Here is a 22,304-nt window from a genome sequence, read left to right as displayed (position 1 = left end):
CCTTTTTATTGCAAAGTAAAACACAAATACCAAGAAAACCCATACAAAACAAATGCACACTTTAATGAATTATTGTAAGGCAAGCACTCATATAACTACCACTCAGGTCAAGAAATAGAACTTTGGGGCCCAGCCCCATGGCCAAGTGGTTGAAGTTTCACACACTCTGCGTTGGTGGCCCGGGTTCATGGGTTCAGATCATGGGCATGGACCTGCTCCACTCACTAGCCATGCTGTGGCAGTGTCCCATGTGCAAAAGAGAGGAAGATTGGCACAGATCTTAGCTGAGGGCAAATCTTCCTCAAGCAAAAAAACGGGGAGGATTGCAACAGATGTTAGCTCAGGGCAAATTTTTCTCAGCCAAAAAAAAAAGAAAGAATGAGCTAGAACTTTGCCTGCTACCCCAGAAGTGGCTTCTCGTGCCCCCCGCCCCCCAATCACATTGCCCTCAGTTCCTCCAAAAGTTAATGCCATCCTGACTTCTATCATAATCACTTCCTTGCATCTCTTTATGGTTTTATCACCCAAGTGAACAGCCTAACCCACTATAGTTTAGTCTTGCCCATTTCTTAAAAACTTCAAGTGTCTTTTAAATCTCTTTTAATCTACAGATTCCCTTAACATCCTCCCCCGTTTAAAGAATAATTATTTTGTTGAAGGACCTTGGCTGTTTGATCTGTAGTTTCTCACAGTCTTGATATCAAGAAAGATGTGCACTCATGGTGCACGTCAGCTTGTTCCTTTGCCCTCTATTTCCTGTATCTGGGTCCAGAGGCTTAATCAGACTCAGGTTTGATCCCTTTGGCAAGATTACGGGTGCTGCTGTATTCTCTCACGGGAGGCACATGATGTCTGGTTTTTTCACTCCTTTTTGATGTTAGCAGCTGTTGATCCTCACTGTCTGGACCTGTTAATTCACTGGGGTTTGCAGGATGGTGATATTCTAATTCTGTCATTTTGATTTTATTTGTTAGCTGGAATAATTTTATACGGATAGATTCCTCTTCCATCTGTTGTTTGATTACCCAGTGGTACAGTTCACGTAGAAAAAGCAAGATAAATGCTTGATTCTTTACTTTGATTTACCCAGTTTTCAAGAGTTGGTTTCCTATCATTCCTACAAGGTGACCAATTAGAGTTTTTTTTAATTGCTGTGATCATGAAATTAAATATATTTGATGAATTTCAATCCATTGAAATTTTAATTTTTACTAAGACTCAAATGATCTCATCTTTGACCAGTGGGAGCCTCTTCCAATTGGCTCCTGAGTCCTTCTCACATGACCTTAGAAATCTCTGATAGCGTTTATGCTACCTGGAATGTTAAGGTGATCTAGGCTTGTCTTGTGCATTTCCTAGCTAGACCTGGAATCAGCCATTCTTTTAAGAATCCCTGTTTGTTTGCTTTTTAATGAGAACAATATTTCAGGGCCATAATCCAGGCACTAGAGATGCTCACTCACTGGAATGGTCATTGTGTATCGGGCTTTTTACTGGTCAGAACTGGGAAAATACACACAGACACACGCATTTACATACAAACATATATCCACATATAAAGGTAAAATACATTGTGAGTTCATATTCATATTTCCAAGTCAAGTTCAAGACTTTGGGGTTTTTGTTTAACCTCCTCTGTATTACGTTTGTATTTCCTTTCTTCCACACTTAGAATCCTGGTTTTTTAGTCACAGGATAGATAGAATATCTTATAATTACCCTTTGATTGTCCTGTATTATGCATACAGCAGTCTCCTTATTTCTACAGGTAACTGTGTGTGTCCTGCTTATCATCAGTCCTCTTATCAATGTCTCTAGATATCTTAATTGAAGCTAGTAGTTTCCTTAGATAGGGCTCATGGGAACAATTTTCCCTAATTTTTTTATTTCCCCAGTTTGTTGATAACACTTTGTCTTTGACCTTTCTATTAAAGGTCAATTGCTGGATATAACATCCTTGGCCCACATTTTCTTTCCTTGACAATCTTAAAACTATGTTACTCCGTTTTCTTCTGACAAAGTATTGTCAAAAAGTCTGATGATAATAATCTAATCTTCTGTCCCTCTCTGTGACCTACTCTTTGGAGAGCATCAACTATATATCTGTTTCCTTCAATCTACTGTCTACCTAGCACTCCAATACAGTAATCAGTGAGCTGTTATGGTACCAAATCCAAGTTGATGACTTGGCCAACCACCGTGCCAAATAACCTCTCCCTCCTGTTAAGGCAGAATAAGCCACTTGCTCTCAGTAACTGTAGCTTTTTATCTTTGTAACTTCAGCTGTACCTTGTAAAGTGTATAGAGTTGGCAGTAAATATATACTTGTTTATGAAGTAAATGATGTGGAAGGATGTGGGTTTTTTCCTTTTCTTTTTAGCCTGTCAGGAACTGCCTCGCCCCTTTGTCTCTTTCCCTCCAGTCACGCGAGGCTTTGCCTCAGATCTGCTCCCTGCGGCAGGCCCTGCCCTGAGCAGAAGGTGTGTGGGCGCCGCACCCATGGTCCTGGGTTGTCCCTGTACTCACAGCGTCAGGTTGTCAGACCACGTTCTTATGTTACGGCGTTCTCAGGACCAGCATGCTGGAACCCCTGGCTCACAGAGTATCTGGCTCCACACTGAAGGCTGCCATGGTCCTCATACCTGCTTGCCCTCCTGTTTGTTGGTCCCTTGACCTCTATTTATTGGTTTTACGGCCCAGGCCCCTGGCATGTGGGGCCCAGACCCTGGCCTCTCTGAGGATGCTGGGGCTGCCGCCTGCCCCATCCTTTCTTGGCTGACCTTTTTGCTCTCTACCTCTTGGCCGCCAGAATCCATGGCAGGACATCAGAATGGGAGCTGTCGGCGCAGATGTGATCTCAGATGCATTTTATTCAACATATGCACTGTGTTTAGTTTTTAAAATTTAAATGCTGGTTAGAGGGGCATGCGTGCCAGTTTGTCCAAAGCCTCTGCTGCTTGCTGGTGTATTACCCTGGTCAGTCGCACATTTCATTTATCTGTCTGCCTCCTATAGACAGTTGAGTTTGTGACCTCTGACCTTTGGTATCTCATACTTGTCAGAGCACTTCTCATACAGGCATAATCTTGGGCGGCCTCATTTTATGCCTGGCCTGCACTAGTTCAGCAATGTCCTTTCCCTGGTTCTCCTTGTCAGGTCCTGGCCTGTGGGGCCACGCAGACTGGTTTTTTCCCTTCCTTTTGAGTACCTCAGTGCCATGTAATTAACACAAACAAATAAACAACATATGATACGTTTGCACACAAAAGCAATGATGAGAATAATCAAGAAGTGATGGAAGAGTGGCTCTTCTCTGATGGATGTGAATGTCGAGGTGATCTTTTAGGCTGGAAGAAATAGTGAAACCCTATAGCCTTGACTACACCAGGGAAATCTTGCTGGTAACAGAGAGTTGGTGACATGGAAAAGCCGCCCTTGACATGAGAAATTGCTCTGGTTGCCCCACTTTTCTGTTCTTGGTCGGTCCACAGGCTGTGGCTGTGGCTGGGCCCTTGGGAGGCAGCTCACCAACCTGACCCACCCTAGTGAGTTTTTTCCCAGATTTAGCATTTCAAGTCTTTGTGGAAACAGTCCTGGGAAGGATTCTTTGCTCTTAGGAATTTCCATAGGCAACATGGGCTTGTGTAAAAATGTAACCATTTTCTATTCTGCTTTTATTAATTCAGCAGAAATCATACTGAAGACTTTTTCTTCTTTTCCTGCCTTCAGCTGCCTGTATTTTTGCCTTTTGCCTCTGGTTGGCCCGTGTGTGAGCCACATGGTGGCAGCGGCTCAAAATGTATTACTCTGTGCCAGGTATTGGACTAAGCTCTTTATAAACATTGCCAAATTCTAGGTTCAATCATTATTACCCCCATTCTAAAGATGAGGCAACTGAGACCATGAGAATTTAAGCCCTTCCTCAAGGTTAAAAGCAAAGCTGATATTCAAATTCATTGGTTCTTAACCAGATTGCTGTCCTCGCTCTTGCAGAAACGCCGACTCCACCCAACCAGCTTGCAGGTGCTTGCTGGAGGTCGGTCACAGAGCTGGGCTCCAGGGGTTGCAGAAGGGAGCTGGCTACTCTGTGATGTTCACATCTTGAACAGACTTTTCTCAGAGCTCTTGGAGATCCCTGATTTAGACTCTACAGCATGAGAGGGAGGGGGAGTGGGGAGTAATACAAATGTGGCTCCAGAGTCTCTCGGCCTTGAGTAGCCCCAGGCCTGAAAATCCACTGTCAGGGCTGCAGATGACTTGAGAGCTGTGAGCCTTGCTGATAACAAGTCAGCAGTGTTACCGGCACCTGCTTGTTAATACCTCTGCAAGGGACGGGAGAAGGGAGGTGAAACTTAAATGTGTGAAGTTTGAAACTTGTTAGACATTCTACTAGTAAATTTGGTGGAGAAAGAAGTTAAAATGATCTAAAAATAAAGTCTTTGAATTTCTTACTATCTGTGCTATCTTTACATCTATTCTCAGCGTGGTCTTTTTTTTTTTTTTTAAGCATCATTATTTCTACCCAGGGGAATATTATAGACAAATTTTGCTTACATGGTCTTTTTGAAATAATTAAGCAGAGGATGCAGATGTTATTTGGTTTTATGTAGGGGAGAAAGCTCTGGACAGGTGTGAGGAAGTTGGGCTGTGCAGTGGCCTGGCTGTGTGATTTTGCTGAATTAGTCAACCCTCTGGGTCGTCACTGCCACATCTAAGAAATGGAAGGTGTGGACTAGATAATCTCTAATGTCTCCCAGCTCTGTAAGCCTGTGATTCTGATTGTTCTCACCTGCCCTTTTCATGGTCATTTTAAGCATGGAAACCAGAGGAGTCTGAAACCGTGGGTAGAGCCAAAAAGGTAGAACTTTGGGCTCCTCGGAGGGAATGCTGTCCTGCCCCAATGTGGAATGAGGAATTCTGCAAGAGGGGCTCAGGCCCGGAGGCCAGAACTCTGGCCCTGAGTGTTTCCAGGGGGCTCCAGGACAGCAAAATATCCTGAGGCACTCCTGTGAGTAAATTTAGTTTTAGGTTATCTTTGTGTTCCCCTTCCTTGTTAAGATAAGTGACTGTTAACTACATTAACATATGAGGGAATTTGCTAACTTGTGCCTTACACAAAGAGCTCATCTGTGGCTATCCACGAAGCTGATACAAGTGACCACAAGTGAATTCAGTTTGGGACAAAAAGAATTCATTACAGTGTTGTTTTTAAGAACAAATAAAACAAAAAGTCTAAACAACCTAATGTGCATTAACAGCTTATATACAGTACGGTACTTCCTTGAGATGAAACATTATGCAGCTTTAGGACAAGTTTGGTCTCTGTGCTCTGACATGGAAAGATCTCCAAGACAGATTAAATAAAAAAGCAAAATAATGATCTCATTATGTTAAAAAAAAAGCATATTATGTGCTCATGAGTGCATAAGCATTTTTTAGAAGAATGAACAATATACTATTAATGGTGGAACTGTGGATTGCAAGAGGGGAAGGGAGTTTTAACTTTTCGTCTTATACCTTCCACAGTGCTTAAATTTCATGATAAAAATATATTTGGTAAAGGAGAGAATTTAGATTTCACTTGAGTTTTTGAGGCATTCTAATACTTAGAAAAATCTGTATAACAAAGCATGCTGAGCAAAGGAAAATGTTGTGTGTAAACACTTTAGACTCCAAACATTGGGTAACTCCCCCGCTCCACCTCCTCAGTCTTTACTCCTCTCTTCTTAACTCACAGCTCTCCAATTATTGCATCCCTCTAACCCAAAATTGTCAATGGCTCCCAACCTCTATCAGAAGCCAGTCCAGAAGAGCAATATGGTGGAGTGGCAGAGCATGGACCTGTTGGTTTGTCATTCATGAATTTGGGCAGTGTTTATGGAGGACCTGCTGGGCACCAGGTTTGGGGCCGTCTCAGGGATGCACAGGCGAATGATGTGCTTTTCAGAAACCGTATGTGACTGCTCAGAGCCTCAGTCTTATCACTTGTAAAATAAGTTGTCAGGATTAGATACAACAGCAAATGAAGGCTTCTCGCCCAAGCCCCAAAGGACAATGTTTGCTGTCTTGCCCCATCCTTCTCTCTCTGTTCAAGGCGAGGTCTGATCCCCACTACTCTTCTGCATGTTTCCTTGGTTCCAATTCCTAAACTGTGCATGGTTCTAGAACACACTCCACTCTTCCCTGCTTTTGTCTTTGCTGATTATGCCCTTTCTTTCTTTCTTTTCTTTCTTTCTTTCCTTTCTTTCTTTCTTCCTTTCTTTCCTTCTCTCTCTTTCTTTCATCCTTCTTTCTTGTAACGCCCATTGCTTCTCTTTCCTGGACAAAATTAGACTATCCTTCATCTAGTTCAAATGTTTCCTCCTCCACGCAACCTTTACTGGTTTTATGCTTTATCAGGAAAAAAGTCCAAAAGTAATCTCTTCCTCATAAGAATTTGAATAGCTCATTCTGCTTTCCCTACCTTTATGTTGATTATACCACTAATGGCATTCACTTTAGTTTGCAGCTATCAGTGCCTTACTAAGTTACATTCCTGAGGGCAGAAACTAAGTTTTGTTCATTTCTAGAACTCTTATGTCTATACCTGTGTTCTCAGTAAATATGTATTAATGAATGACTTCATTTTTATGATTTGCCCAAATATCTTTTTTTTTTTTTGGTGAAGGAGATTGGTCCTGAGCTAACATCTGTGCCAATCTTTCCTCTATTTTTTACGTGGATTGCTGCCACAGCATGGCTTGATGAGCGGCATGTAGGTCTGCACCTAGGATCCGAAGCCATGAACCAGGCTGCCAAAGCAGGGCACGCTGAACTTAACCACTGTGCCACCAGGCTGGACCCCCAAATATCATTTTTGCTTTCCTTTAAAGGATTATTTTAGTTTGAAGTTAAAAATGAGGACATTTCCTTGAAATCCACCATTATTAGCGGGCTAAACAAGAGTTTTTTCCCCCTTGTAGAGATTAAACTTGGAAATTGTGGAATTGCTCACCCATTCGGAATGTTTAGGAAGAGACAGGCAGGCATCTCTTCAGGGTGCTTGAAGTAGTCACTACCCTTTTCGTCAATGACTGGCTCATAAGTTCTTGTCTGATGAGGTGAGATCTTATCCTGATAATTTTAAAAAGCAAATAAACTACAGCCACTATTAAGACAACTCCCGAAAGAAGTGACGGAAATTTAGAAAGAAAAAACATAGAAAGGTTATAGATATGTGTGAGAAAACAACTTGTTTTATTTTTCATATTCCTTGCCATACTTATCCATAGTTCTTTATTAAAGCTGTGACCATAGCCTATACCTTAATATTCTGCTTTTCTCTGAACATTATTTCCTACCCAGTTTCCCATGTTTTTATCGATGTTTCTCAATGAAACAATTGGAGTTCAGTTGATTGTTGCCTTGAACAAGAAATGGAGACTATAAGACAAAGATGTAGCCTGACGGAATGTATGATACGCATTGTATATTTTTAAAAGACATGATCTTATTCTGATATTGCTGAAATGTACTGGAGCAAAATATTAACAAATGATTTGATTGTAGTTTGCAGCACAATAAATGAGATTAAGATCATGAGCCACTTTAAAACTGTTTTCTTAAATGAAATACACATCTTTAAGAGATTAGACAGAGCCATGGCTCTTTATTTACGAAGGCGTGTTAGGAACAGCTGGAAGGCAGCCTTCTCTTATCAGAAGGCTTGTATAACTAGCCCCAAGTTGTTTGCTAATGAATTTCAGGTCTCCAACACTAATAGGATAGAATAATTTTACATAGACAAATCAATCTCTAGCCTCCTTTTTCAGAAGAAACTGATCTGACTGGTGCCTATAGGCAATGAGGTGTGCTTAACAGATGGAAGTTATTAGGCTAAATACCAGAATCTCTTTGAGGTCTGTAGATATAGTCTCCAAAGAGAGAAAGGGACATTTAAAATTAAACTGCACAGAATTCTAACAAGCGCTATATACTCATTCTTGGAACTAATCTTGCTTTGGCCCTGGGCTAAATTGACTAGATTTGTACCGCCGTTGTTGACTTAAAGCCACATTCGCTGCTTTTTACAGTGAAAACCAACTGTCTTCTAACATGTTTTTGTAGCTTTCCTATATGGAAGTTCCTAATTATTTTGCTGTTTCTATCTTCAGAGTCATTAATACAAATATCTATGCAAGGTAAATTGACCTTCTGGGCCACCTCACCTGTTAGGAATTAGTATATTTTATTATCCTCTTGCTTTACTATACTTACTGTGTATAATCTCCTATGATTTAGCACAGGGGTGATAACAGATTTCTTTGTTTTCCAAAGGAGTGACTGCATCTTTGTGTGATGTCTATGGTTTGTTCTGTAAAAGGACCCACAAAAAATTGGTCCTGTTTTTATTTATGGCTTAAAAAGAGGTATTCAGTCTTACTACTCACCCAGACCAGCTACAATGAATTCCAAGAATACCTATGAGAAGGACTCTGTTAGACCACAACTTCCTCCTGAATTCAGGGGAAGACCTGCATTGGGCTGGAACGCTCTTTAAGATACTGGAGGATTCAGAAGAAATCTTCTCAATTAGAAACCTGGGAAATGCCTTCAGTTCCTGGGACTGGGGCCCGAGTCCCTGGAATGGGGATTCTGCCGGGTTCAGGCTGCGTGGATGTGGCTGACCGACTGCAGGCCCTTTAAGTAGTTGCTGTTTATTATTGCCAGTCTCCTCCTCTGTTCTCATCCCTGACTCTTGTCCTGCCTCACTGCCTATGCATCACCTGTGACCCTGTGAAGCTACTCCTGTCCTGGGACAAGTTAGGAATGTCAGCATGGTAGGCAAGTCTTGGGGTAGAGGTGAGGTGAGGTCTGTCTGTATTCCTGGCAGTGTTTCCTAAGAACCAGGGCTGGGATCAGAATCTAGACTACCAGCTGCTCCTATTTCCACACTACCAAGCCCTTAAGTAAAAATATCAAGTCCTTAAAGTAAAAAATAAAAAAGAATTAAAAAATGTTTAAATTACAGAATCATCCAAAACTGATATGAAGTCAACCCAAGGCACAGCTTCACCAATGGTTTCGTTTAGTTTTTCTAGTATTTATAATTCAGTCAATCAACTAATGATTACTAAGTGTCTTACTAAAGCACCCAGAGAATTGAAAAATGACAAAGAATGTCTCAGCCCTCCAGGAAATGTTAATCTAGTTCTAAGAAAAAGGTTAGGATGCAAATAATTGGAATGCAACGCAAACTACATCAGAGAGGTGTATTGGTTATCTATTGCTGCATAACAAATTGCCCTAAAACTTGGCAGCTAAAAGCAACAATAAACGCTGATTCTTACACACAGTTTCTGTAGGTCAGGAATTTGGGAGCAGGTTAGCTGGGTGATTCTGACTTGGGTTCTCTCTTAAGACTAGAGATAGGGAGTCAGCCAGGTCTGCAGACATCTGAAGGTTTTTCTGGTTTTTTTTCTGAGGATCCAGTTTCAAAATGGTTCACTTACATAGCTGGCCAGTTGGTGCTGGCTCTGAGCAGGAAGCCTCAGTTCCTCACTATGCAGCCCCCTCCACAGGTTTGCTGGAGTGTCCTCATGACATGGTGGATGGCTTTCCCCAAAGTGAGTGATCCAAGAGAGCACAAATGGAAGTCTCAAACGTCTTCTGGGATCAAGCCTTGGAGGTCACACACCACCACTTCCACAATATTGTCTTGGTCACACAGGTCGTTCTTATTCAGTGTGGGAAGAGACTACACAAGAGGGTGAATGCCAGGAGGGGAGAACCCTTGGGGAGGCAGCTTGGAGACTGGCTTTCTCAAGAGGCAAGATCTTGTGAAGTAATGAAAAGACAGTGTTGGGGTACCTCCAGGAAGGAGGTGGAATGTAAAACTGATGGGTTTCCAGTAGCTGAGGTTGAGGGTAGGGGTGTTGAGAAGGATAGAGCATCAGCAGCAGAGAGAGTTGGACAGCAGTAGGTATTGTGTGTTCAAGGAACGTTTGGCTGGAGCAAAATCTGGCAAAGTGAAAGGGGTCTGGAAGGCCAAGCTGGGGAGTGTGGACTTTCTTTGATGGTTAGGGATGAGTCATTGAAGGCGTTTGAGCAGGTGAGTGACATAATCTTGGGCATATTTTAGCTTCAGTCTGTGTGGGAGCTTTAGGGTTTGGGTGCCCTTACTTCCCCTTTTTTCTCAGTATCATCCAGGTTGTCAACTCTCTAATTTCTAAAATTCTGTGACACTTCTGCCCACGCCCCTCGGTCACATACTACCTTGTACTGTTTAACTTTTCGTGTTTTGGTCTTATCACAAGTAGCTTACAAGGGCCATAAGGACCATATCTTTATCCATTTCTATTTTCCCTGCTGTGCCTAGCGCCCTGGGTGCCCAATAAATATTTGCAAACTGATTGGCTAAAAGCAGCCAATTACTATATGTGTGTATAGCCACTGTTTCCGGCCTGTGGTGCATAATTACAGTTAAACATTTTTCAAAAGAGAGAGCAATTGCAGTGAATTTGATTTATGTAGGTAGAAAAAGTATTCAGAATCAGTTCTGTGGCCTTGGCTTTTGCCAAAATGTTTCGGGGGAACTTGGAGTAATAAAATAATTTTATTTTTAAAAATCTATGGATTATTTTCAGCTTCAAAGAGAGTTCTTTTTTTGACTAAATTAGGCAAATGGAGTAATTACCAGTCAGAGTGAAATAAGGGCTGCTTGCTTCTTGAAGAGGAAAGGGCAGCCTCTTTCAAGCACATAGAAGACGTTTACAGAATAAAACTCTTGCTGGGCATTTGGGGCAGAGTTTTGTCTCCCCCTCCTTTCCTTAGTTTGAATGAAATGATCATTGTCCTTCTATTTTCATTGACTAAGTAAATATTTCACATAGTCTCATGAAAATTGGAGAGTTCTGATTTCAAGCTAATAAAAACAGTTTTGCTTTCTTCTATTGAAAATCACCCTCAAACAACTAAAAAAAAGTAAAAGACCAGGAGTGCAGACTATATCCTCATATACCTTGGAGACATCTGTAACCCTGAACCGCACAGGACTTGAAGAGAGAAAGCACATGAAGTGATGGCAGATGGGTTTGCAGAGAGAAGGGGTCAAGAATAAAATGCCTGCATTGGGGAGAGGACCAGAAGCAACTGATGTGCTCAGAGAATCCCAGGAAGGCTCAGAAATGAGAGTTCTCAGGTTCCACAGAGGAGAGGCAGGGGGCCTTGGAATGAGAGTGAGGGTGTGCAAGTCAACAAGAAGTGAAGGGGATTCCCAGCAAGACTAAGGAGGGAAGTTCCTTGACAGCAGCTTTGGAACAGAGAGAACAGCCAGTCTAGAATGGAGCAGAGGCAAGAGGGCTCCGGGAGGGATGTTTCTGGGGGCGGGGAGAAGGGGACAATGAAACTGATTAAAAGAGAAGAAAAAACAAAGAAAGAGAAGTTCTGAGTTTGAATCCTGTCTCTGTCACCAATGAACTGTGAATATAAGCAAATCAGTTAATATCTTTGGACTTCAGTTTCCTCATTTGTTAAATAAAAGGTTGGAACATATGATGTTTAAGATCCGTTCAAACTCTGATTTTTTTTGTTCTGTTGGGTAGAAAAGTCGATAAAACCCCAGCAATTCTACTCCAACGTGCCTACCCAAGAGAAACGAAAACGTATGTCCCACACAAATATTTCTATGCAAATATTTGTAGAAGCGTAATACATAAGAGCCCCAAACTGGAAACAGCCCAAATATCCATCAATGGTGAATGAGTAAAAACATGAGATGTATTTATACAATGATATACTATTCAGCAATAAAAAAGAAGAAAGTACTATATCTGCTATAGCATGGACGAACCTCAAGAACATGTTAAGTGAAAGAAACCAGACACAAGAGACTACATATTGTGTGATTCCCTTTATATGCGATGTCCAGAGAAGACAAATGTGTAAAGACGGGGAGTAGATCAGTGGTTGCCTGAAGCTGAGGCGAGAATGGGATTAACTGCAAACAGGCACTTTTGGGATGATGAAATGTTCTAAAACTGGCTTGTGGTGGTGGTTGTACAACTCTCTAAATTTACCAAAAATCATTGCACTGTACAGTTACAGTTGGGGTAAATAATACCCCAATGAAGCTGTAAAAAGGAAAAGGTAACCAGTGAGGGGTAAGGGATGGAGAGGTATAAGTGAAGAAGATTGGCCATATGTTGATTAATGTGAAGTGGGCGATGGATAATGAGGGCTCATTATACTCTTCTTCCTACTTTCGTGTGCGGTTGAAATTTTACATGTTAAAAATGTTTAAAATAGAAGGATAAAGAAAAAAGGCAATAGAACCTGTTATTGTGTGGAGGTCAGATAACCCTTGCAAATTTGTTTTACATTTTAGAGTGAGGAACATTCTGGATACTCTTGGGATATAATTTAACCCCCATTGACACTGAATCCACAGTCTATCAGGTCATTTTTAATGTGTGAGCTCTTCCTGATACCTCTGCAGGCACTTGAGAAAATCACGGTGATCACAGCATCAGAAAGAAGGTTAAATTTATTTATTTTTTTTGCTTGAGGAAGATTCACCCTGGGTTAACATCCGTTACCAATCTTCCTCTTTTTTTTTTTTTTTTTTGCTTGAGGAAGATTAGCCTTGAGCTAACATCTGTGCCAGTCTTCCTCTGTTTTATATGTGGGACACCGCCACAGCATGGCTAACCAGTGGTATAGGTCAGCACCCAGGATCCAGACCCATGAACCAGGGCTGCCAAAGTGGAGCACACCAAACTTAACCACTATGCCACAGGGCCAGCCCAAGAAGGTTAAATTTTGATCAGCATATTCTGTTTAAGTAAGAGGGATACCTTCTAGAAAGAATGAAATTAAAATTAGCCTTTGTGTTTTACAGGGGGACCCTCAATCTTAGAAAAGTAGACCATCTAAAATAATGTCATTTGTAATGGCTCTGAATAGCTGGATTTTATAACACTTGAAACTTAGAAGCAATATTCCATTCCAGGTGGTCTGTTGTCAAAAGTGAGTATAAGAGTGATAGTTACTTTTCTTGCTTGCTGTGTACTTGTGCAAGGATCTGTTTTCAAACCTCATATCAACATTCTGAAGAAGGTAGTTTTTTGTCCCCATTTTACCATGAAGAAAGTTGAGATGCAGAGAGGGCGAGTAACTTGCCTGAGATCAAGCTGCGAGTAAATGTTAGGGCTGGGACTGTCTGTGGCTCTACAGGCTGCACTCTTATCAATTTTACTATCCTGGTTGAATTGGAACATTATTTTCTGTCAAAGGTCTTTCTTCTACCAACCGTGGTCTAACTTACTTGATATGCTCCCTTAATGGAATCCACATGAGCTGGATGGGAGAGAGGAGGTGACATTCTTCTGGGGAGAGAAACTGCAGCCACCTATGCCAGTTAAAGCCGTTGACCATCTCTAAGGCGGGTTTTGGGCTGCCTCGTGCTCAAAACATTACAAATGGGTCCCAAGCTTTGAGTCGAAGGTGATGGAGACAATTGTTTGGAATTCAGGATTCACACTTCTGATCCTCATTTATTGGCAGGATTATTATGTCTTCTAACGGGTCTCCCAGCTTTCAGTCCATTCTTGGACCTGCTGCCCGGTTGTGTTACTTCCGTGTATAATAACCATCAATGGCCCCACACTACCTACAGATTAAAGTCTGAGCTCCTTCATTTGGTGTTCAGAGCTCCTCATATCTTGCTTCCCCATGTCTTTCTATTCTCTCTCCCACCTTTCCTCAGTGGGCCCCCTATGCTTATGCCATCGGAATATCCACAGTTCTTAGCCCTCTGTGGATTGGTTTGTTCCTACTGACTATAATTCCTTACTCCCCCTTCTCTACTGACCAACTCCTGTTCAGCCTTCAAAGCACCATATGAAATGTCATCCCCTATGGGAAACCTTGTCCGATCCTCCCTCAGCAGCACCAGCTACTTGCTTCTCTGGATTTTCACGACACTTCCTACACACCTCAATTATATGTGATTTTTGTCGGTTGTTTCCGTGCCTCAGCTCATTTAGGCTGGAGACCTTGTAGTCCCATCTTTGTATCTTATCACCCACTTCTGGGTCTGGCACCTAGTAGGCCCTCAGGGAATGTGGGTAGAATGAGTTTTTCCATGGAACTCTGATTTTTGATTTTTAAAAATGTTTAACAAATCATCTTTCGGTGGAAAATAAATGGGAACTGATCTGGAAGTATTAAGACACACATTCATAGTGTACCAGAAGTGGAGTCCTCTTTCTTAGGGTAAAATATAGTCCAAGTATCAACCAAGATACTAAGGATAGTCCCAGTGTGCCCCCTTGCCTTCTCATGTCTCATCTAACTGTTATGTTGGGGAAGGTGTAGGAAAATTAGAGTCGAGGAACTGAAGAGGGGTGAGATAGATGTTCCTAGGAATTTACCAGTTTATCTTAGGAAAGAAGACACTCCTTAGAGTACATAATTTCTAAGGCCCCATCAAGCCCTGAAATATTTTTGGTTGTTTTAGTCCCCATCTTTTAGCAAATAAGAGAAAGGAAGGGCTGATTATTCACTTACTGGATATTTTGAATAATAGGACTAAATCTGGTGACCTGTTTGGGGTCAGAGTGGCTAGTGCATTGAACTTGAGCTTCCAACCACCTGTTGAATACCAGGTCACTTGGTTCTGAAGTACAACTTTCCTGTAACTGCTTATTGGTATTTTATGGACTAGAAGATTCCTGTGCTTTCAGGGGTGATGATCTCAAAATGCTTACATTCAAGGGAGATAATCCAGAAATATGGGCCTCCTTTTATTAGAGAAAATATTTTCTACAGAACCTTGAAAAAACTTTTTCTCCTCTGCTTCATTTCTTCCTAGTCACTGGGTAAATGTTAAAAATAAAAATTCACCTTCCTTTGGAAGGATGGGCTGAAAATGACTTATGTCTTTCTTGAGAATTTCTTGGGCAGCACTGTCAAATTATTCACCTGTATCGAGTGGGACAGCATCTGTTTTTCCATAGTCTCCCTCCTCCTTTATGCCATAGTCTTTTAATGGACATTTTATGAGCTCATCTGGAGGGTGTCATTCACCTGACCATCTTTTCATCAGCGTTAGCTGGATCAGTGCATTAATTTCCATTCTTAATTAACACTTAACGCGTATGATCTAAGATGGTTCACCTACAAAAACAAATGAAAAGGCAAAACAGCAAAGCAAAGCAACTCCCCTGTCATATGCTGAGGAGAAAAGTGAAAATATTCCTGGACTTTCTCTCTGCCCTCATTTTGTATCAGTGTTGAAGGAGAGCTGCCCCTAACTGGGCTTTCTCTCTTCCGGGTAGAGATTTGATATTGTGAATTGTTATACTTTGAGCCCTCAAAACTATAATTTATGCCTTTATTCATTGGATTTTATTATGCTTTAGAACTTTGCTTGAAAAGACCTGTCTGTCATGTCCGCCATACTCTTGTCTGCTTCTTTTCTCTGAGAAAGACTTCCTGTGTCCGAGAGCCCTGCTGAGCAGAAACCACAAACTAGGAAATTGGGGAACCGAGGCCTTGTTTCCTGGCGGATTCCTTTAGGGGAACAGCTCTGCTGCCAGAATAAACATTCCAATTTGGTTAGAGATAACTTCTTGGTTTTCCATTACCCATGCCAGTGAGGTCATGAAGAATATACTCACTTTAATGAGCATTGTGTTTTGTTTAAAGTGTGTGTTGTCTGGTAGAAAATGCTGAGTTCGGAAGCCAGAGGATTGGGTCCAAGTTAATGTTTTGCTACTGACAACATGTTGTGCAGAAAACACCTCGCCCCTTTCCTCCTCCCTCTGCTCTCCCTTCTCGTGTACAGTGTGGGTAATCCTGTGTGCTCCAGGATGGGCTCAGTCAGGTGTACCTGCGCCTCTTGTGGGTCAGTCCAGCTCTACTTCTTGACTTGAGTCTCAGAGCCCTCAAAGAGAGAACTCAGGGCTTTCCCTTCCGCCCTCTTGTGGGTACAAGTGGGTGAAGTGAGTCAATCCAAGGAGAGACAAGATGGCATAGAAACCAGGAGGGTTGGATGCTTGCTTCAGAGAAATCAAACAGAAAGGACCAACCATTTGAGTTCTTGTAGAGGTTTCACACAGTGTGTGCTGAGGAGAAAGAGTAACCCTGGGCAGCAACAGGAACTGATGGGGAGAAAGGGCTAGCCTCTTCCCAGCAGTGGCGCATACTTTCATGAGACGGCCACCCTTCCCACAAGTTCTCACCAGTTTCATTGTTTAAATGAACCCGATAGTCAAAAGTAAATATAAAACAGCCACATTGAGTTTTAGCACCTTGTGCAATAATTTCCCACCATTGTTAGAGGGTGAAATATTTCACCTCAGTAAATTTAACAGGTAAGTGGTTTCCAAGTGTCAGCATCTCAACTGGTTTGAATGGAAATTTTCTTGACCTTTTTCCCTCTGCCCTCCCCGGGTTTTCCTCCCTAGGGCTCCAGTGATCTTTCTCAGGGACAAATCCCATCCTGTCATTCCCCAGCTTGAAACTCTCAGAAGCGCTCTCCCCCTGTTTTCAGGATCAAGTTCAGACTCCTTCACCTCACATATTAAAGGCCTTGTTACCTGGTTCCAGTCCAGCTTTCCAGCTCATTTCCTTCCCCTCTTCCAAAGGCGCCCTTGGAAGGTAAAATGGCCTTGGGAGGAGGTCTTAAACAGTTGGCACTCAAGAAATGTTTTTGGCTGTCTTAGCTTTTTGGGTCTTTCTTAAGACTGTTTTGCTGGTGCCCTGGCAGGGTGTCTGAGCCAGGGGACTCCTCGGTGCCCCATAGAGGTTGGCTCATTTTCTTCCCAGTTATCTGTCATATGCCTGGTGCACGTGTGTGATAAAATTGTTCAACTGTTTCTTGTTAACTGTCAACTGGTATTGAAGGGGACAGTTATTTACATTTTCAGTTGCTTTTTGTGAAATAGAAAGATCAAAGATCTTTTCTGCAGTTTCCTCTCCTTCTCAGACCACAACTTCCTTCCTCTGTATTAAACGCCTCTGCAACGTGTGCTAGTATTCGACTTTCTCACCCCCGGTGGCACATAATAACTTTATTGGGCCAAAATGAAATGTGACCACTTCATCTGTGGGGGCCTCTGTATCTCTGAATGGACACCCTTGCAAGACACTTAGAGGGCTAGCTAGAAGCATATTTTGTTTTTATTTCTTAAAGGAAAAAAGACTTTATGGAGGTGCTCCTCACTAAAACCACCCTTTTGTTGGTTATGGACCCTTCTGAGAATCTGATGAAAGTTGAAGCAGGGTGAGGCTTGGTAACCAAGGACAGCTGCCGTGGTTCACTCAAGCACATTCTCCAAAACGATTCCCTTTCCACAGTTGTTTAAATAATATGTTAACAAGATGGCTCTTAAAACTAATGAAAAGATAACAATAGAGGAGTTAGGGTAAGACCAAGCAAGCATGGATGGTTCTACATGCAGTTGAAGCGTCAGCGTTCAGACTGTAGGAGGAGCAAAGGATGGGAGCATGTTAAGTGACCCTCCAACAAAAAGCACAGCAGCCCAGTCTCAGGACATTGTGATACCCCCAAAGCCCACCCAGGGGCTGGTAGGGGTCTGTGGGCCTCAGGATGGAAAGTTCTGCTCTCTGGCTTGATGGGAGTTATGTGTGGGCCCAAGAAGCCCAGGTTGGACCATTACCTGAATTACAGCTCTAATGCTTCACAGGTGTGAGGCCTTGGCCAGTTAAGTTACTTCACTTCTTTCAAGCTGCTTTTTCCCGCTGAAAGTGGGAAGAAATAAAACCAGGTGCACAGGATTGTGGAAGGCTTAATGACCTGAATAAAACCCCTGGCACATAGTAGGATTTCAGCAAGTGTCCTTTTCCCTTCCCCTGTCCATCTTTGATTCCTTTTGTGAGGAGAGGTTTTCTTCCACAAAGAGATGGATTTCAAAGCAACAGAAATTACTAACAGCGCTGAAGCTCACTGTATCTCTCAGAACTCAGATGCCTTTGCAGAGGTTAGGAAATAGATGTCACTCTTCAGTGGCCGCCGCACCCCTCCAACACGCTGGATGCCACTGGGCACGCTGGGGCTGGCACTGTCTCTGGTGGTTATAGCACAAAGACTGGAAAGGCAGGGGGGCCATCCTGGAAGGGTCCTGAGGGGAGGGAGTCCATGTGACCACTCACAGAAATTGAACCTCCCCCCAGGACAGTAACCCCAGCAGGGGACATTCCACTGGGAAAGGCCCAAGGCTGTCAGCCCAGGCAGCCCCGCCCCCTAGAGAACTACAGACAGCTCTCCACAGTGGAGGGAAGGAAGGTCTCAGAAAACCTGGAGAGGGAGGAGTTCCAAACCCGGTCAGGGCCAAGCCTAGTCTTTAAGGCTGATGAAGATGCTCTGAGAGCAGGGGTTTACCTTTCCCTCCCTTCTCCTTTTCCTTCCCCTTCTCTAGTCTCCAAGATCTACTTAAGAGTTTTTGAACAAAAACGTTGTACTCCAAAGGCTTAAATATTCCTAACTGTGTTTGGTGTTCATTTTAAAAGAACAAAAGGAGGAAGTGGCAACATGAGTTTTGAAAGGTAAAATGAACATTAAGAACCTGATGAATGAACCCTTTTATACCAAAGGGATAGGAAAATAAGGGGATTAGCAAAAGCGGAGTAAAATTAGCACAAAGTGCTGACAAAGGGGTCTGTGGGGGTTCACTTGCGAAGGAGGAACAAAGCTCTGGTTTGTCGAGTTTGGGTGTTAGGCAGAGAAATAAATGGACCCACAGACCTGTGGTCCTTTTGAGGTTCAGCAGAATGTTGCTTCTGTTGTTTCTTCAGGGGGGTTGCAAAGTACACAACTGGCCTCCTCGCGGCAAGTGTTTCTTCATCCAGTTTCCACCATAGCCTTAAAGAACCACTCCTCCTCTCTTCGAATTCTCTTTCATCTGCATCCTATTTCATTTTTCCCCCTGGGTTCTTTTTGTTGTTGCAAAATAGATTTAGCGTCATGATATGAAGTATTGAAATAGCACTAGCTGATAACCTTGTAATTATAACTCAGAGTGAGTGTAAATGGAATTCTTATCTAGAACATTTTCAGTGGGAACCCAGGCATTCTGTTTATCAGAGGGAAGATGTCGGGGGAACTACAGAGCAGGTCTAGCTCTGTGTGCTTTGGGATATCATTTTTCACTTATTGGATAGTGAGAGTTTGATAAGGACCCGGGTTGGAGGGAAAGTGGGCAAACAGGGGCGTTCTCCATCTGAAAGGCTCTCACTAAGTTTCTACATTGGCAACTTCCTGGGAAGCAATCTGGCAATATGTCTCAAAATTTAATTGTTCAGATGCAATTAGCATACAATATAGTAGAGGCTACGTAGTGGTTATGAATGGCTGTTTTGTTTTGTTCACCAGTGAATCTCCAGCAAGTGGGACAGGACACCATTCAGTAACAGCTGTGGACTGATTAAGTGCTCATAGAAGTAGTCCATGCACTCTGGGAGCTTACAAACTAGTGGCAAAACCAGCTTTTCCCATCAATTATGTTCTGTAGGATGTTTCTTTCTCCTTCTCTCTCTCATGAACACAAACGGGTTTCTAGCATCATGACAAGTGCTGGGTAAGTCAAGTAAAGCAGCGTTCTGTTCTGCACGACCGCTCATTTTGATTCCTCAAGAGGGTCCCCAGCTCCAGCTCATGGCGTGTGCTGAGCTCACTTGAATGTTAATGTGTAGGGCCTGGCATCTTTGGGAAAAGGTGATTTGCCCATGAAAAGTCTTAGGGAAACCTGGAGAAGGAAGACTTCAGGAGTACAAGGAACTTTATCTCTTGCACTCCTGCACTATCTCTAGCACCTAAAGCAGTGCTTGGCGCTGCTTAAGCAATTTTGAGGGGGAAGGAGAGCATGCCAGATCCAAAGATCAGAGTGCCTTAGTACAGTCGTTTTGCCTTAGACTTAATTTATATATATATATACATATAATGTATGTATAATTTATATATAAACATCATATATACATACGTATATATATATATATGGCTAAATGAATAAATGAATGCAATAAAGGATCCAAAGTGAAGAAGGTGGGACTTGACTTAGACTGGAGTGTGGGACTCTCAGAGCCAGGTCCCAGAGGCTGGTATGAGCAGAGTGTTTATGGGAAATAGAGGAAATTGGTCTGACTAGAGTTTGGAGGTTTTACACTGGGAAATAGTAAGGAGAACACTGGATGATTAGTATAGGATCTGAGCCAAAGGAGCCTTCAGAGCTGTGCAGATAAGTTGGGGCTGTCAGAACGAGGGAACTGTTACAGATTTTTGGGCAGAAGAGGGACAACTTGCAAGTGGCATTGAAAGAAGACTTGACATCTGTGTGCAAGATGGATTGTAGTTATGTGAGCTGGACTGAGCCAGCTCAGAGGCACTTGCAAATCCAAGAGTGAGAAGTGAGAGAGTCTTAGCAAGGAAAACAGAGCGTTAGGGAGAGACTTGAAAGAAGAATCAGTAAAGCATAGTGAGTGTGAGGAGCCAAAGCTGAACTCCAGGATTAACTTAAGGCAGGTTCCAAGACATACACAGTCCCCTGGGGCCTTGTTGACAGAGTCCAGAACAAAATCTGGACATCATGCATCCTCTCCGTATCCAGGAAATTGTCTCTTAACCCAGCATTTCTAGTCCAAATCAATGAGAACTTGAAACATTCACAATTGGTAGAAGTCAAGTCACTGATTTGGGTTCTTTTTGGAGAACGGGGGGCAGGGAGGGCAGCATTGCATGGTCGTTAAGAACATGGCTTTGGTGCCAGAGAAAAATGGGTCCAAGTCCTGGCTTTGCCTTGGATAAGTTTCTTAAACTGGCTAAGCCTCAATAACCTTGTCTATCAAATGGGGACAGTAATAGCATCTCCTTCACAGTGCTGTCAGGAGTCAGGGAGATATTGCATGTATGGTGCTTAGCAAAGTACTGGACATGTTGTAAGCACTCAATACAAGTCACTGATTATTATTGTTCCTGGGCTGGGAGAAGAATCCCTGTCGTGTGTGTGTGTGCATGTGTGTGTCTACTTGTTTTTTTTGTAATAAAAGAAACGGCACTGGGGCTGGTCCCGTGGCCGAGTGGTTAAGTTCGCACGCTCCACTGCAGGCAACCCAGTGTTTCATTGGTTCGAATCCTGGGCTCGGACATGGCACTGCTCATCAAACCACGCTGAGGCAGCGTCCCACATGCTACAACTAGAAGGGCCCAAAACAAAGAATGTACAACTATGTACTGGGGGGCTTTGGGGAGACAAAGGAAAAAAATTTAAAAAAAAAAAAAAGAAACGGCATTCAATCTGTTAGCACAACCAGTAGGCTGGCACATGGTTGATGGGAAAGCCAGAGCCAGAGACTAGCACTTAGGGGAACAGTGCCCTCGGGTGCGGTGCCATGCCATTCTCTGCAAAAATTGGAACTAGGCCCAGTGTTGTTGAACATACTGACGAGGCTGGCAGGCGACACCGAGGTGTAACGGGGAGGAGGGAAAAATTCAGGCTGTTCATGGCCGGGGAGCTTTTGTACAGAGTCAAGCTTAGCTGTCAACTCCAGGTAGGTCCCTGGTAGTGTCATCTACTGCGAGGATGAACCCCCCAGGAAGGGCTTGATTTTGGTTCCCATGTAAGTTCTGAGTGTTTTCCCAGCTCACGGATTGTTTGTTGTTTTTAATGAACTCAGCATTTCTCTAAGGCTGGTTTAGTGGCGCTCGTTAAAGAGATGGCAACTCCAAAGTTGCCTTCATTATAGAGCTGGCGTTTTCACCCTCTGAGAAGATGGTTCTGTTTTTCCTATCTGTGAAGCTTGGTTTCTAAATCTCCCAAACTGTAGGATGTTTTAAGATGCAGTGTTAAGATTCAGGTAAATCTTTATGCTCTAATTCCTGTCCAACCAAAGAGAAAAGATGTTTGTGGATCAGAACTACAGTTAACATATTTCCATTTCCTCTACTTTTTCCTATTACTGTAGTTGTGTAGATTCTAATGCTAAGATAAGGAATACTCTAATTTGGGGGAATGTAATGCATTTTGTGTTGTGTTAAATTGATTCAGTGACTTACCTGATATCATTGATATACTCTAGGGCAGAGATTCTCACACTTGGCTGCGTCTTAGAATCTACTGACTTTCAGAAATCCAGATGCCCAAGACCTAGCCCAGGTGAATTAAATCAGTGTCTCTGAGGGTGAGACTTCAGTATTTTTCGACACTCCTCAGGTGCTTCGAAAATAGAGCCAAGAATCTCTGTTCTAGAACAATGGCTCTCAACCAGGGGCAATTCTCTCCCCACCCCACTCCCACGGGACCTTTAGC

General features: G+C 42.7%; 1 protein-coding gene across 6 annotated transcripts in view; it reads left to right on the top strand.

Annotated features, from left to right (window-relative positions):
* The window catches only part of TNFAIP8 (TNF alpha induced protein 8), a 111,815-nt gene that overhangs the window by 11,353 nt on the left and 78,158 nt on the right, over positions 1 to 22,304 (top strand). Inside the window, exon 1 of one of the 6 annotated variants that reach the window (XM_070569492.1) lies at positions 21,421 to 21,546. The exons of the other annotated variants lie outside the window; for them this stretch is intronic. The gene's annotated coding sequence lies outside the window, so the exon portion shown is untranslated. Of the gene's footprint in view, positions 1 to 21,420; positions 21,547 to 22,304 lie in introns of those variants that run through there. 6 annotated transcript variants of the gene reach the window in all.

Source organism: Equus przewalskii, chromosome 13, assembly GCF_037783145.1.
Source record: "Equus przewalskii isolate Varuska chromosome 13, EquPr2, whole genome shotgun sequence".
NCBI lineage: Eukaryota > Metazoa > Chordata > Mammalia > Perissodactyla > Equidae > Equus > Equus przewalskii.
This window is presented reverse-complemented; position numbering and strand designations above follow the sequence as displayed.